Raw genomic sequence first — 13,355 nt, forward strand, 5'->3', positions numbered from 1 at the left:
AAGATTGCAAACGTCCTGGCTGCTTCGATAACCAGTTAAAGTTGCCTAGCTAGGTAATGTTAGCCAATGTAAGACTAACGTTAGTCAACGTAAGACTGAACAATAGCTAATGTGTATGGCCAGCTCATGCACCGCAATATATCATACTTTCTTACAAAACATAGCTAGTTAACGTTAGTTACATTCACTTTAAAACCACCCAACTTTGGGAAACTGCCACGCTGCTCAAGTTCATTTGCACAGACCAATCTACGGTAAGACGAGGTAGCCAGATATCAGACAAGAAAAACACTGCAGTTAGCTACGCTATAGTTCCTCAAATAAGAACGACCAAGACCACAACACAAACCATAGCCGAGAAAACAAATTGCTTAGTTAACCTCTTGAAACTAGGGGGCACCATTTTTATTTTTGGAAAAATAACGTTCCCAAATTAAACCGCCTATTTCTCAAGACCAGATGCTAGAATATGCATATAATTGACAGCTTATGATAGAAAACACTCTATAGTTTCCAAAACTGTCAAAATATTGTCTGTGAGTATAACAGAACTGATATTGCAGGCGAAAGCCTAAGAAAGATCCAATCAGTGAAGTGACTCATGCTTTGAAACGGTTGTGTTCCTATGCACCCCTATTGGCCACTGAATGGGATATCAACCAGATTATTTTTTCTACGTATTCCCTAAGATGTCTACATTATTGTGATGTAGTTTCACGCCTTTATGTTGAAGAATGAGCGTAAACGACTACATTGCGTAAGTGGCCAGCTGAGGGCTCTCAGAGTGATTCTTGCGTAAAAGACAGAGGTAGTCATTTTTCCTCCCGCTCCTACTGAAATGCCAATTGTCCCGGTTGATATATTATCGAATAGATATTTGGAAAAACACCTTGAGGATTGATTATAAAAAACGTTTGCCATGTTTCTGTCGATATTATGGATATAATTTGTCAAAAAATTTGTCAAAGACCCCAGCCATAGACTGCTCTCTCTACTACCTCATGGCAAGTGGTACCGGAGTGCCAAGTCTAGGACAAAAAGGCTTATCAACAGTTTTTACCCCCAAGCCATAAGACTCCTGAACAGGTAACCAAATGGTTACCCGGACTATTTGCATTGTGTGCCCCCCCAACCCCTCTTTTACGCTGCTGCTACTCTCTGTTTATCTTATATGCATAGTCACTGTAACTATACATTCATGTACATAGTACCTAAATTGGCCCGACCAACCAGTGCTCCCGCACATTGGCTAACCGGGCTATCTGCATTGTGTCCCACCACCCACCATCCACCATCCCCTCTTTATTATTAGGTGACCGTGATGGTTTGAGGGCCAGATTGGGAATTTAGCCAGGACACCGGGGTTAACACCCCTACTCTTACGATAAGTGCCATGGGATCTTTAATGACCTCAGAGAGTCAGGACACCCGTTTAACGTCCCATCCGAAAGACAGCACCCTACACAGGGCAGTGTCCCCTATCACTGCCATGGGGCATTGGGACATTTTTTTTTTTGTTTGTTTGTTTGTTTTAGACCAGAGGAAAGAGTACCCTCCTACTGGCCCTCCAACACCACTTCCAGCAGCATCTGGTCTCCCATCCAGGAACTAACCAGGACCAACCCTGCTTAGCTTCAGAAGCAAGCCAGCAGTGGTATGCAGGGTGGTATGCTGCTGGCTAGTTAATTGGTGAACTGCTGGAATCATGGAAAAATAATGATTAATCTAATTCTATAGTTGGAATATAGTTAGCAGCACCTTGAATACATTGTTTGACGTGACAACGAATGAATAAGCCAGGGAGAAATTATTGACAGGGTAGGAGCCAAAGTGTTGGTCAGTGTTTCCACAGTACCCTAATTAGATGTTACATTACATGTTTTCTTACCGCATGTAGCTAGCTAACATATTCTTGCTTAGCCTATTCCTCGCCGATGTGGACGGTACCGGTACACAAACAACATCCTTATCTAGCCATACAACAGAACTGGTACCAGACTGCTTTAGCTAGTTGCTGGTACCAGGCTGCTTTAGCTAATTCTTAGCAATGATTTAAGAATCATTGTGAGTAAGTATTATCTAGGTAGCCACTTGTTGTTCGCCTAGTGAAATTGAACTTCAGTTCATGAAAATAAATAGCTAGCCAGCTACTTAACCCTGTTGCCCAAAGCTAGCGTTATAAGCAGCCAGCTAGCTTCATCTGGCTAGTGAGGCTCGACCTGACCGGGTTATGTGCTGTGAAGCTAGCCACTGCAAGGATTAGGAACAATAGAGGATATTGCAGTTTGCCTTCAAAATAAAAGTGCCTCTTTGAAAGTGATGCAGAAGGTTACAATTGGTGGAATCATGCCACATTTAGACTAGATGATGTTAAACAAGGTTGGAATGTGAAGCAATGAAATGGGGTATCAGTCTACTCGGTGACACCCACAGAACACAACTTGTGAAGAGTTTATGCAAATATTAGCATTGTAGCTATTATCGCAGGACTGTGACTGTGTGAAATCAGCTCCCCAGTCAGCCTATTGTGTGTATTGACATTCATATTGCAATGTACAGCCTTCCCTAAGGATTGGTGGAAAATGAAATGGGGTATCAGTCTACTCAGTACCCAATGTATTTTTTTCCCAACAACCTCCTCAGAGTTATCAGACTCCAAAACATCCACACAGTATTGTTTTTCCTCTGGAATAGTTTCCAATACACATAGGTTGACAATAAATGTGGCTCAATTCACAGTTATTTCAGAGTCCTGCAATAAGAGCTACAATGCTAATGTTCTCTGCGTGTCACTGAGTAGACTGGTACCCCATGTCATTGATCCACAATCCATAGGTAAGGCTGTACAGTGAAATAACTAAGCCCCCAATGCAATTCTAAACTATAATACATCCAGTGGGATTTCAACAGATTTGTCAAATTAACAAATTGTCTATCGTTGATTTTATATTTCAACATTCCAACCTCATTTAGCATGATCTATTAAATTATGGTACAATTCTACGATTTGTATTAATTTGCGTCACTGTCAATGACAGTGACGCAAAGGCTAACCGCAAAGTCCACTATTGTGGATAAAACTTATTGTGACTAGCTTCACATAGATGGGTCCGACCACCAATCAAATAAGAACTGTCTTATAAATTAGGGTTATTTTAGTTGACCCCTAGCTATATAATAAGCTAGCTAACTATAGCTACTGAAACAGATGTCGTTTGGCTATGTTTTTGGGGAAGACCAAGCTAGCTAGCTTTTTTTATGATCAGAACTGTAGGTGCACGAGACAACTTTACCAGCATCATAGCATACGTATCGATGAATCGTTGTGACATATGAAATACGAGTGATAGTGTAGTCAATGTCTAATAACTACGTAAAACATGTATGAACGCGTTAAATTATTATAAGACACGCAGTCATATTCAGGTCCTGATTTGTCAACAAGCTTGTTTGAATGATATCTGTGAGTATAACAAAACTCATATGGCAGGAGAAAACCTGAGAAAAAATCCAACCAGGAAGTGGGAAATCTGAGGTTTGTAGTTTTTCGAGTCATTGCCTATCGAATATACAGTGTCTATGGGGTCATATTGCACTTCCCAAGGCTTCCACTAGATGTCAACAGTCTTTAGGACCTTGTTTGATGCTTCTATTGTGAAGGAGGGGGTAATGGGAGCTGAATGAGTCAGAGGTCTGCCAGAGTGGGATGAGCTAATCACGCGCTCTCACGTGGTAGCGACCTGCGTTCCATCGCATTTCTACAGACAAAGGAATTCTCCGGTTGAAACATTATTGAAGATTTATGTTAAAAACAACCTAAAGATTGATTCTATACTTCGTTTGACATGTTTCTACGGACTGTAATATTACACCAGAGACTCTGGGTTCGCGCCCAGGCTCTGTCGTAACCGGCTGCGCCCGGGAGGTCCGTGGGGAGATGCACAATTGGCCTAGCATCGTCCGGGTTAGGGAGGGTTTGGCCGGTAGGGATATCCTTGTCTCATCGCACACCAGCGACTCCTGTGGCGGGCCGGGTGCAGTGCGCGCTAACCAAGGTTGCCAGGTGCACAGTGTTTCCTCCGACACATTGGTGTGGCTGGCTTCCGGGTTGGATGCGCACTGTGTTAAGAAGCAGTGCGGCTTGGTTGGGTTGTGTATCGGAGGACGCATGACTTTCAACCTTCGTCTCTCCCGAACCCGTACGGGAGTTGTAGCGATGAGACAAGATAGTAGCTACTAAACAATTGGATACCACAAAATTGGGGAGAAAAAGGGGTCAAAATAAATAAATACATTTAAAAAAAATAAAAAAATACTTGTATGTTTGAGGAATTTTAATTATGGGATTTCTATTTGTTTTTTATTTGGCGCCCTGCACTTTCACTGGCTGTTGTTGAGGTGGGACGCTACCGTCCCGAATATCCCAGAGGTTAAACAGCTTACAAAATTCCAGAAAATTATGTCATGGCTTTAGAAGCTTCTGACAGTCAATTGGAGGTGTACCTGTGGATGTATTTCAAGGCCTACCTTCAAACTCTGTGCCTCTTTGCGTAACATCATGGGAAAATCAAAATAAATCAGCCAAGACCTCAGATAAAAAAAAATGGAGACCTCCACAAGTCTGGAGCAATTTCCAAACGCCTGAAGGTACCACGTCCATCTGTATAAACAATAGTATGCAAGTATAAACACCATGGGACCATCCCAGAACAAAAATGTGAAGATGCTGGAGGAAACAGGTACAAAAGTATCTATATCCACAGTAAAAACGAGTCCTATACCGACATAACCTGAAAGGCCGCTCAGCATGAAAGAAGCCACTGCTCCAAAACCGCCATAAAAAACACCATGTGTTTGGAGAAATGTCCTCTGGTCTGATGAAACAGAAATAGAACTGTTTGGTCATAATGACCATCGTTATGTTTGGAGGGAAAAGGGGGTGGCTTGCAAGTCGAGAACACCCTCCCAACCGTGAAGCACGGGGGTGGCAGCATCATGTTGTGGGGGTGCTTTGCTGCAGGAGCAACTGGTGCACTTCACAAAATAGATGGCATAATGAGGAACAAAAATTATGTGGATATATTGAAGCAACATCTCAGACATCAGTCAGGAAGTTCAAGCTTGGTCACAAATGGGTCTTCCAAATGGACAATGGCCCCAAGCAAAGTTACCAAAGTTGTGGCAAAATGGCTTAAGGACAAAAAAGTCAAGATATTGGAATGGCCATCACAAAGCCCTGACCTCAATCCTGTAGACAATTTGTGGGCAGAACTGAAAAAGCGTGTGCGAGCAAGGAGGCCTACAAACCTGACTCAGTTACACCAGCTCTGTCAGGAGGAATGGGCCAAAATTCACCCAACATTGTGGGAAGCTTGTGTAAGGCTACCAGAAGCGTTTGACCCAAGTTAAACAATTTAACGGCAATCCTACCAAATACTAATTGAGTGTATGTAAACTTCTGACCCACTGGGAATTCTGACCCACTGGGAACCCAGCTAAAAACTGTTGTGCTGATTAAAGAAGCAATACAACTGGCCTTTAGACTAGTTGAGAATCTGGAGCGTCAGCATATTTGGGTTTGATTACAGAATAGAAAGACTGGAAGGCCCAAGTGCACAACTGAGCAAGAGGACAAATACAAATACAAGCCAGCATCCCGGAGTCGCCTCTTCACTGTTGACGTTGAGACTGGTGTTTTGTGGGTACTATTTAATGAAGCTGCCAGTTGAGGACTTTTCAAAGGGCTCAGAGTTGGGCCAAAAACCAAAAAAGCCCAGGACTAATGACCCCACTGATAGGGAGAGGATAAAAGCAGTCGTCTGCCTACCTGTGTGAACTCTGACCTGGGCTGGGAGTGATGTCACAAGCCCCCCTCACCCCCACCCATCCCATGTATATCCTTCAGGATCCTTCCTCACTGGTCTTCACTGGACCTGAGAGAGATAGGGAGAGAAGAGAAAGATGTTACATTTCTGCAAAAAAATACATCGTTAAGACAGATTTGTTCCACTGTGAAGGCAAAATGTGTGTGTGAAACCGGGTCTCATGTGTACTTCTAGACAGATGTTAGCCCACTAAGCTAAAGCCTCAGGTATTAGCTCTGGATGCTCACACAAGTCTTCAAGTTTACTCATCCCATAAGTATAGTCCAAAGAACCGCTTCTGTTATAAGTGTATTCTGCAGAAATATGCTAAAATGAGAGAGAGAGAGAGAGAGAATGGTATTTGTGCATATTGGAAACGGATGGAGAGCCATTAGTAAGGAAGGCAAAAGAGGATAATGGATGAGAACATTCTGTATGTATCAGCTGTAATTGAGATCCACTGGAAATCTGGATGGAAGACACACCGCTAGGAGAATATTACTACCACTTGGAAAGCACACTGCTACAGTATACAGTGCCTTTGGAAAGTATTCAGACCCCTAGACTTTTAACACATTTTGTTACGTTAAAGCCTTGTTCTAAAATTGAATAAATAAACTAACATCCTCGGCCATCTACACATAGTACCCCATAATTACAAATCAAAAACAGGGTTTAAGAAATGTTTGAAAATGGATAAAAAAATGTAAAAAACTGAAATACCTTATTTACATAAGTATTCAGAACAATTGCTATGAAACTCGAAATTGAGCTCAAGTGCATCCTATTTCCATTGATCATCCTTGAGATGTTCCTACAACTTGATTGTGGTAAATGGGGACATTTACCTGTGGTAAATTCAATTGATTTGACATGATCTGGAAAGGCACAGACCTGTCTATATACGGTCCCACAGTTGACAATGCATGTCAGAGCAAAAACCGAGCCATGAGGTCGAAGGAATTGTCGGTAAAGCTCCGAGACTGGATTGTGTCAAAGCACAGATCTGGGGAAGGGTACCAAAACATTTCTGCAGCATTGAATGTCCAAGAACACAGTGGCCTCCATCATTCTTAAATGGAAGAAGATTGGAACCACCAAGACTCTTCCTGGAGCTGGCCGCCCAGCCAAAGGGAGGTGACCAAGAACCGGATGGTCACTCAGAGCTCTAGAGTCACATTCCAACAGGACAATGACTCAAAGCACACAGCCAAGAGGACGCAGGAGTGGCTTAAGGACAAGTCTCTTGATGTCCTTGAGTGGCCCAGCCAGAGCCCGGACTTGAACCCAATCAAACATCTCTGGAGAGACCTGAAAATAGCTGTGCAGCAACGCTCCCTATCCAACCTGACAGAGCTTGAGAGGGTCTGCAGAGAATAATGGCAGAAACTCCCCAAATATGTATAAAAACCTGTTTTTGCTTTGTCATTATGGGGTATTGTGTATAGATTGATGAGGGGGAAAAACTATTGAATAAGTTTTAGAATAAGGCTGTAACATAACAAAATGTGGAAAAGGGCAAGGAGTCTATAAGGATTTAAAGAAAACACTGCCAAAATGTACATAATCCCGAGATGGCTTATATTTAAACCACACCAATAGTAAGAAGTCACCCTCAAAGCACAACATTCAAAACAGATATTATGGTTGAAAAGACATTGAAAATATGTATTTTGGTTGAAATGACATTGAAATTAAATTGAAAATACTTATTTCAAACAATTTTGCTCACTGGGTAACTTCAGTCTTTTGCAAATGTCCCTCTTTCCTCCCTGTCCTTTTCATCCAAAGAGTGAAAAATGACAAAGAAAAGAATCACGTTAAACGCGAGTCAAGTTTGTACTGTACATGTGACTTTCAGCAGTGTAACTCTAAGCTGTGTGTGTGTGACTGAACATGTCACAGTTCTTCCATGGCCTGCTTACTCACCAGACATGTTCCCCACTGAACATATCACAGTTCTTCCATGGCCTGCTTACTCACCAGACATGTTCCCCACTGAATATGTCACAGTTCTTCCATGGCCTGCTTACTCACCAGACATGTTCCCCACTGAATATGTCACAGTTCTTCCATGGCCTGCTTACTCACCAGACATGTTCCCCACTGAACATGTTTGGGATGCCCTGGATCGACTTTTAAGACAGCTCTTTCCAGTTCCAGACCATATCCATCAACTTCACACAGCTATTGAAGAGGAGTAAGACAACATTTCACAGGCCACAATCAACAGCATGATCAACTCTACGTGAAGGAGATGTGTAGCGCTGCATGAGTCAAATGGTGGTCACGCCCGATATTGACTGGTTTTCTGATCCACGCTGCTACCTTTTTAAGGTATCTGTATTCCCAGTGATGCAAAATCCATAAATTAGGGCCTAATGAATTTATTTAAATTCTGATTTACTTATATGAACTGTAACTCAGTAAAATATTTGAAATTGTTGCATGTTGCGTTAATACATTTTTGTTCAGTATATATCTACTGGTAACTCATCCACCTCTATATTCATGTAAAATGTTAATTGTTATATATGTAAACCAATGTTCTGAGTCTGTACAGTGATCCTGTAGGCTGTGATGACAAAGCCAAAGCTTTTCTGTTCAAAGCTCTTAAAACCATACCCTTTACCTTAGGCCTACTGTGGTGTATCCTGGACTGAAGAGGCTTCTACTAACTCCTCTTAATACACACAAGCCACAAGCACTCACACATACAACCGCACGCGCACACACACACACACGCACACACACACACACACCTCCTTATCATCAGAGTTGTCTGGGGAGCCAGCAGGGCTATAAAGCCGAACAGCTCATCTCCTTAAAACAAGCAGGGTTGTCCCTGGGCGCCTGAACACCACTCATCAACTGTTACACCAGAGAGAGAGAGAGAGAGAGAGAGAGAGAGAGAGAGAGAGAGAGAGAGAGAGGGGGAAAGAAAGAAGGGGGGAAAGAATGAAAATCAATGGTCCCCTCCAACACCAGTGCAAACAACAGTAAGAGAGAAGACAGGCAAATAATTCTGCCCTTCATCCCTTCCAATAACCCAGACAAAGGTAGAGAGACAGATAGCTAAGGCTCAGAGAAGTAATCATCTCTATGCAAATAGAAAACTGAGTGACAATTTAAACCAAGATAGCGCGTGCGTGTGTGTGTGTGTGTTTGATTCGGTATAGCCAGGCCTCCCTCTGAAATCAATTCACAGCGAGGGAGAGAGAAAGAAAGCATTTTCCTGTGGTGGAGATAAAACACTTTACGAGGAGCCGTCTGATAGTGTGATGCTTATCTGGAGGAAATTAGCAACAGGAATACCATTACCCACAACAAACAACTCAAGTGTTGAACCTTTGACTATCCCTCTCTGTTTATTTCTCTCTCTCTCTCCCTCTGTTTATTTTACACACTCCCTCTTGCTTTCTTGTTCCCTCGCCCGTTTGCTCCATCTCGTTTCCTCCCTCCCTCACTCCCTCTTGTTTGCTCTCTCACTCGTTCGCTCTGTCCCTCGTTCCCTTCCTCCTTCGCTCTGTCCCTCCCCTCGTTAGTTCCCTCCATCGATCGCTCTGTCCCTCGTTCCCTTCCTCCTTCGCTCTGTCCCTCGTTCCCTCCCTCGCTCGCTCGCTCCCTCGTACCCTACCTCGCTCGCTCGCTCCCTCGTACCCTACCTCGCTCGCACGTACCCTACCTCGCTCGCTCGCACGTACCCTACCTCGCTCGCTCGCACGTACCCTACCTCGCTCGCTCGCACGTACCCTACCTCGCTCGCTCGCACGTACCCTACCTCGCTCGCTCGCACGTACCCTACCTCGCTCGCTCGCACGTACCCTACCTCGCTCGCTCGCACTCTCCCTCGTACCCTACCTCGCTCGCTCGCACTCTCCCTCGTACCCTACCTCGCTCGCTCGCACTCTCCCTCATACCCTACCTCGCTCGCTCTCTCCCTCGCACTCTCCCTCGTTCCCTCCCTCCCTCGCTCCCTCCCTCGTTCCCTTCCTCGCTCGCTCCCTCCCTCGTTCCCTCCCTCGCTCGCTCCCTCCCTCGCTCGCTCGTACCCTCCCTCGCACTCTCCCTCGTACCCTACCTCGCTCGCTCGCACTCTCCCTCGTACCCTACCTCGCTCGCACGCACTCTCCCTCGTACCCTAGCTCGCTCGCTCGCACTCTCCCTCGTACCCTACCTCGCTCGCTCGCACTCTCCCTCGTATCCTACCTCGCTCGCACTCTCCCTCGTTCCCTCCCTCGCTCGCACTCTCCCTCCCTCGCTCGCTCGCACTCTCCCTCGTTCCCTCCCTCGCTCGCTCGCACTCTCCCTCGTTCCCTCGCTCGCACTCTCCCTTGTTCCCTCCCTCGCTCGCACTCTCCCTCGTTCCCTCCCTCGCTCGCTCGCACTCTCCCTCGTTCCCTCCCTCGCTCGCACTCTCCCTCGTTCCCTCGCTCGCTCGCACTCTCCCTCGTTCCCTCCCTCGCTCGCTCGCACTCTCCCTCGTTCCCTCCCTCGCTCGCACTCTCCCTCGTTCCCTCCCTCCCTCGCTCCCTCCCTCCCTCGCACTCTCCCTCGTTCCCTCCCTCCCTCGCTCCCTCCCTCGCTCGCTCCCTCGTACCCTCCCTCGCTCGCTCCCTCCCTCGCACTCTCCCTCGTACCCTACCTCGCTCGCTCGCTCGCACTCTCCCTCGTACCCTACCTCGCTCGCTCGCTCGCTCGCACGCACTCTCCCTCGTACCCTACCTCGCTCGCTCGCTCGCACTCTCCCTCGTACCCTACCTCGCTCGCTCGCACTCTCCCTCGTTCCCTCCCTCGCACTCTCCCTCCCTCGCTCGCTCGCACTCTCCCTCGCTCGCACTCTCCCTCGCTCGCACTCTCCCTCGCTCGCACTCTCCCTCGTTCGCACTCTCCCTCGCTCGCTCGCACTCTCCCTCGTACCCTACCTCGCTCGCTCGCACTCTCCCTCCCTCGCTCGCTCGCAATCTCCCTCGTTCCCTCCCTCGCTCGCTCGCAATCTCCCTCGTTCCCTCCCTCGCTCGCTCGCACTCTCGCTCGCTCGCACTCTCCCTCCCTCGCTCGCTCGCACTCTCGCTCGCACTCTCCCTCGCTCGCACTCTCGCTCGCTCGCTCGCTCGCTCGCTCGCACTCTCGCTCGCACTCTCGCTCGCTCGCTCGCACTCTCCCTCGCTCGCACTCTCCCTCGCTCGCTCGCTCGCACTCTCGCTCGCACTCTCGCTCGCTCGCACTCTCGCTCGCTCGCTCGCTCGCACTCTCGCTCGCTCGCACTCTCGCTCGCACTCTCCCTCGCTCGCTCGCACTCTCGCTCGCTCGCACTCTCGCTCGCACTCTCGCACGCACTCTCGCACTCTCCCTCGCTCGCTCGCACTCTCGCTCGCTCGCACTCTCCCTCGCTCGCTCGCACTCTCGCTCGCTCGCACTCTCCCTCGCTCGCTCGCTCGCACTCTCCCTCGTTCCCTCCCTCGCTCGCTCGCACTCTCCCTCGTTCCCTCCCTCGCTCGCTCGCACTCTCCCTCGTTCCCTCCCTCGCTCGCACTCTCCCTCGTTCCCTCCCTCCCTCGCTCGCACTCTCCCTCGTTCCCTCCCTCCCTCGCTCGCACTCTCCCTCGTTCCCTCCCTCGCTCGCACTCTCCCTCGTTCCCTCCCTCGCTCGCTCGCACTCTCCCTCGTTCCCTCCCTCGCTCGCACTCTCCCTCGCTCACACTCTTCCTCGTTCCCTCCCTCGCTCGCACTCTCCCTCGTTCCCTCCCTCGCTCGCACTCTCCCTCGTTCCCTCCCTCGCGCGCACTCTCCCTCGTTCCCTCCCTCGCGCGCACTCTCCCTCGCTCGCACTCTCCCTCGCTCGCACTCTCCCTCGCTCCCTCCCTCGCTCGCACTCTCCCTCCCTCGCACTCTCCCTGGTTCCCTCCCTCGCTCGCACTCTCCCTGGTTCCCTCCCTCGCTCGCACTCTCCCTGGTTCCCTCCCTCGCTCGCACTCTCCCTCGCTCGCACTCTCCCTCGCTCGCACTCTCCCTCGCTCGCACTCTCCCTGGTTCCCTCCCTCGCTCGCACTCTCCCTCGATCCCTCGCTCGCTCGCACTCTACCTCGATCCCTCGCTCGCACTCTACCTCGATCCCTCGCTCGCACTCTACCTCGATCCCTCGCTCGCTCGCACTCTACCTCGATCCCTCGCTCGCTCGCACTCTACCTCGATCCCTCGCTCGCTCGCACTCTACCTCGATCCCTGACTCGCTCGCTCGCACTCTACCTCGATCCCTCACTCGCTCGCTCGCACTCTACCTCGATCCCTCGCTCGCTCGCACTCTACCTCGATCCCTCGCTCGCTCGCACTCTACCTCGATCCCTCGCTCGCTCGCACTACCTCGATCCCTCGCTCGCTCGCACTCTACCTCGATCCCTCGCTTGCTCGCACTCTACCTCGATCCCTCGCTCGCTCGCACTCTCCCTAGTTCCCTCCCTCGCTCGCACTCTCCCTCGTTCCCTCCCTCGCTCGCACTCTCCCTCGCTCGCACTCTCCCTCGCTCGCACTCTCCCTCGCTCCCTCCCTCCCTCGCACTCTCCCTCGCTCCCTCCCTCTCTCGCACTCTCCCTCGCTCGCACTCTCCCTGGTTCCCTCCCTCGCACTCTCCCTCGTTCCCTCCCTCGCTCGCACTCTCCCTCGCTCGCACTCTCCCTGGTTCCCTCCCTCGCACTCTCCCTCGATCCCTCGCTCGCTCGCACTCTCCCTCGATCCCTCGCTCGCTCGCACTCTCCCTCGATCCCTCGCTCGCTCGCACTCTACCTCGATCCCTCGCTCGCTCGCACTCTACCTCGATCCCTCGCTCGCTCGCACTCTACCTCGATCCCTCACTCGCTCGCTCGCACTCTACCTCGATCCCTCGCTCACTCGCACTCTCCTTCGTTCCCTCCCTCGCTCGCACTCTCCCTCGCTCGCACTCTCCCTGGTTCCCTCCCTCGCTCGCACTCTCCCTCGCTCGCACTCTCCCTCGCTCGCACTCTCCCTGGTTCCCTCGCTCGCACTCTCCCTCGATCCCTCGCTCACACTCTCCCTCGATCCCTCGCTCGCACTCTCCCTCGATCCCTCGCACGCACTCTCCCTCGATCCCTCGCACTCTCCCTCGATCCCTCGCACGCACTCTCCCTCGCACGCACTCTCCCTCGATCCCTCGCTCGCACTCGTTCTCTCTCTCGTTTCCTCCCTCGCGGTCCCTCTCTCACTACCGTTCCCGCATTCCCTTGCTCTCTCTCGCTCCCTCGTTCCCTCCCTCGCTCGCACTCTCCCTCGTTCCCTCCCTCGCTCGCACTCACCCTCGTTCCCTCCTCGCTCGCACTCACCCTCGTTCCCTCCCTCGCTCGCACTCACCCTCGTTCCCTCCCTCGCTCGCACTCACCCTCGTTCCCTCCCTCGCACTCACCCTCGTTCCCTCCCTCGCTCGCACTCACCCTCGTTTCCTCCCTCGCACTCACCCTCGTTCCCTCCCTCGCTCGC

At 49.9% G+C, this 13,355-nt stretch overlaps 1 protein-coding gene across 8 annotated transcripts in view; it reads right to left on the reverse strand.

Moving 5' to 3' along the window:
* The window catches only part of zmiz1a (zinc finger, MIZ-type containing 1a), a 226,251-nt gene that overhangs the window by 163,978 nt on the left and 48,918 nt on the right, over positions 1–13,355 (reverse strand). For all 8 annotated transcript variants that reach the window (XM_036986835.2, XM_036986831.2, XM_036986832.2 and 5 more), the window contains exon 2: positions 5,828–5,933. The gene's annotated coding sequence lies outside the window, so the exon portion shown is untranslated. The remainder of the gene's footprint in view (positions 1–5,827; positions 5,934–13,355) is intronic.

This window comes from Oncorhynchus mykiss, chromosome 1, assembly GCF_057628025.1.
Source record: "Oncorhynchus mykiss isolate SJ-2025 chromosome 1, ASM5762802v1, whole genome shotgun sequence".
In the NCBI taxonomy this organism is placed as follows: Eukaryota; Metazoa; Chordata; class Actinopteri; order Salmoniformes; family Salmonidae; genus Oncorhynchus; species Oncorhynchus mykiss.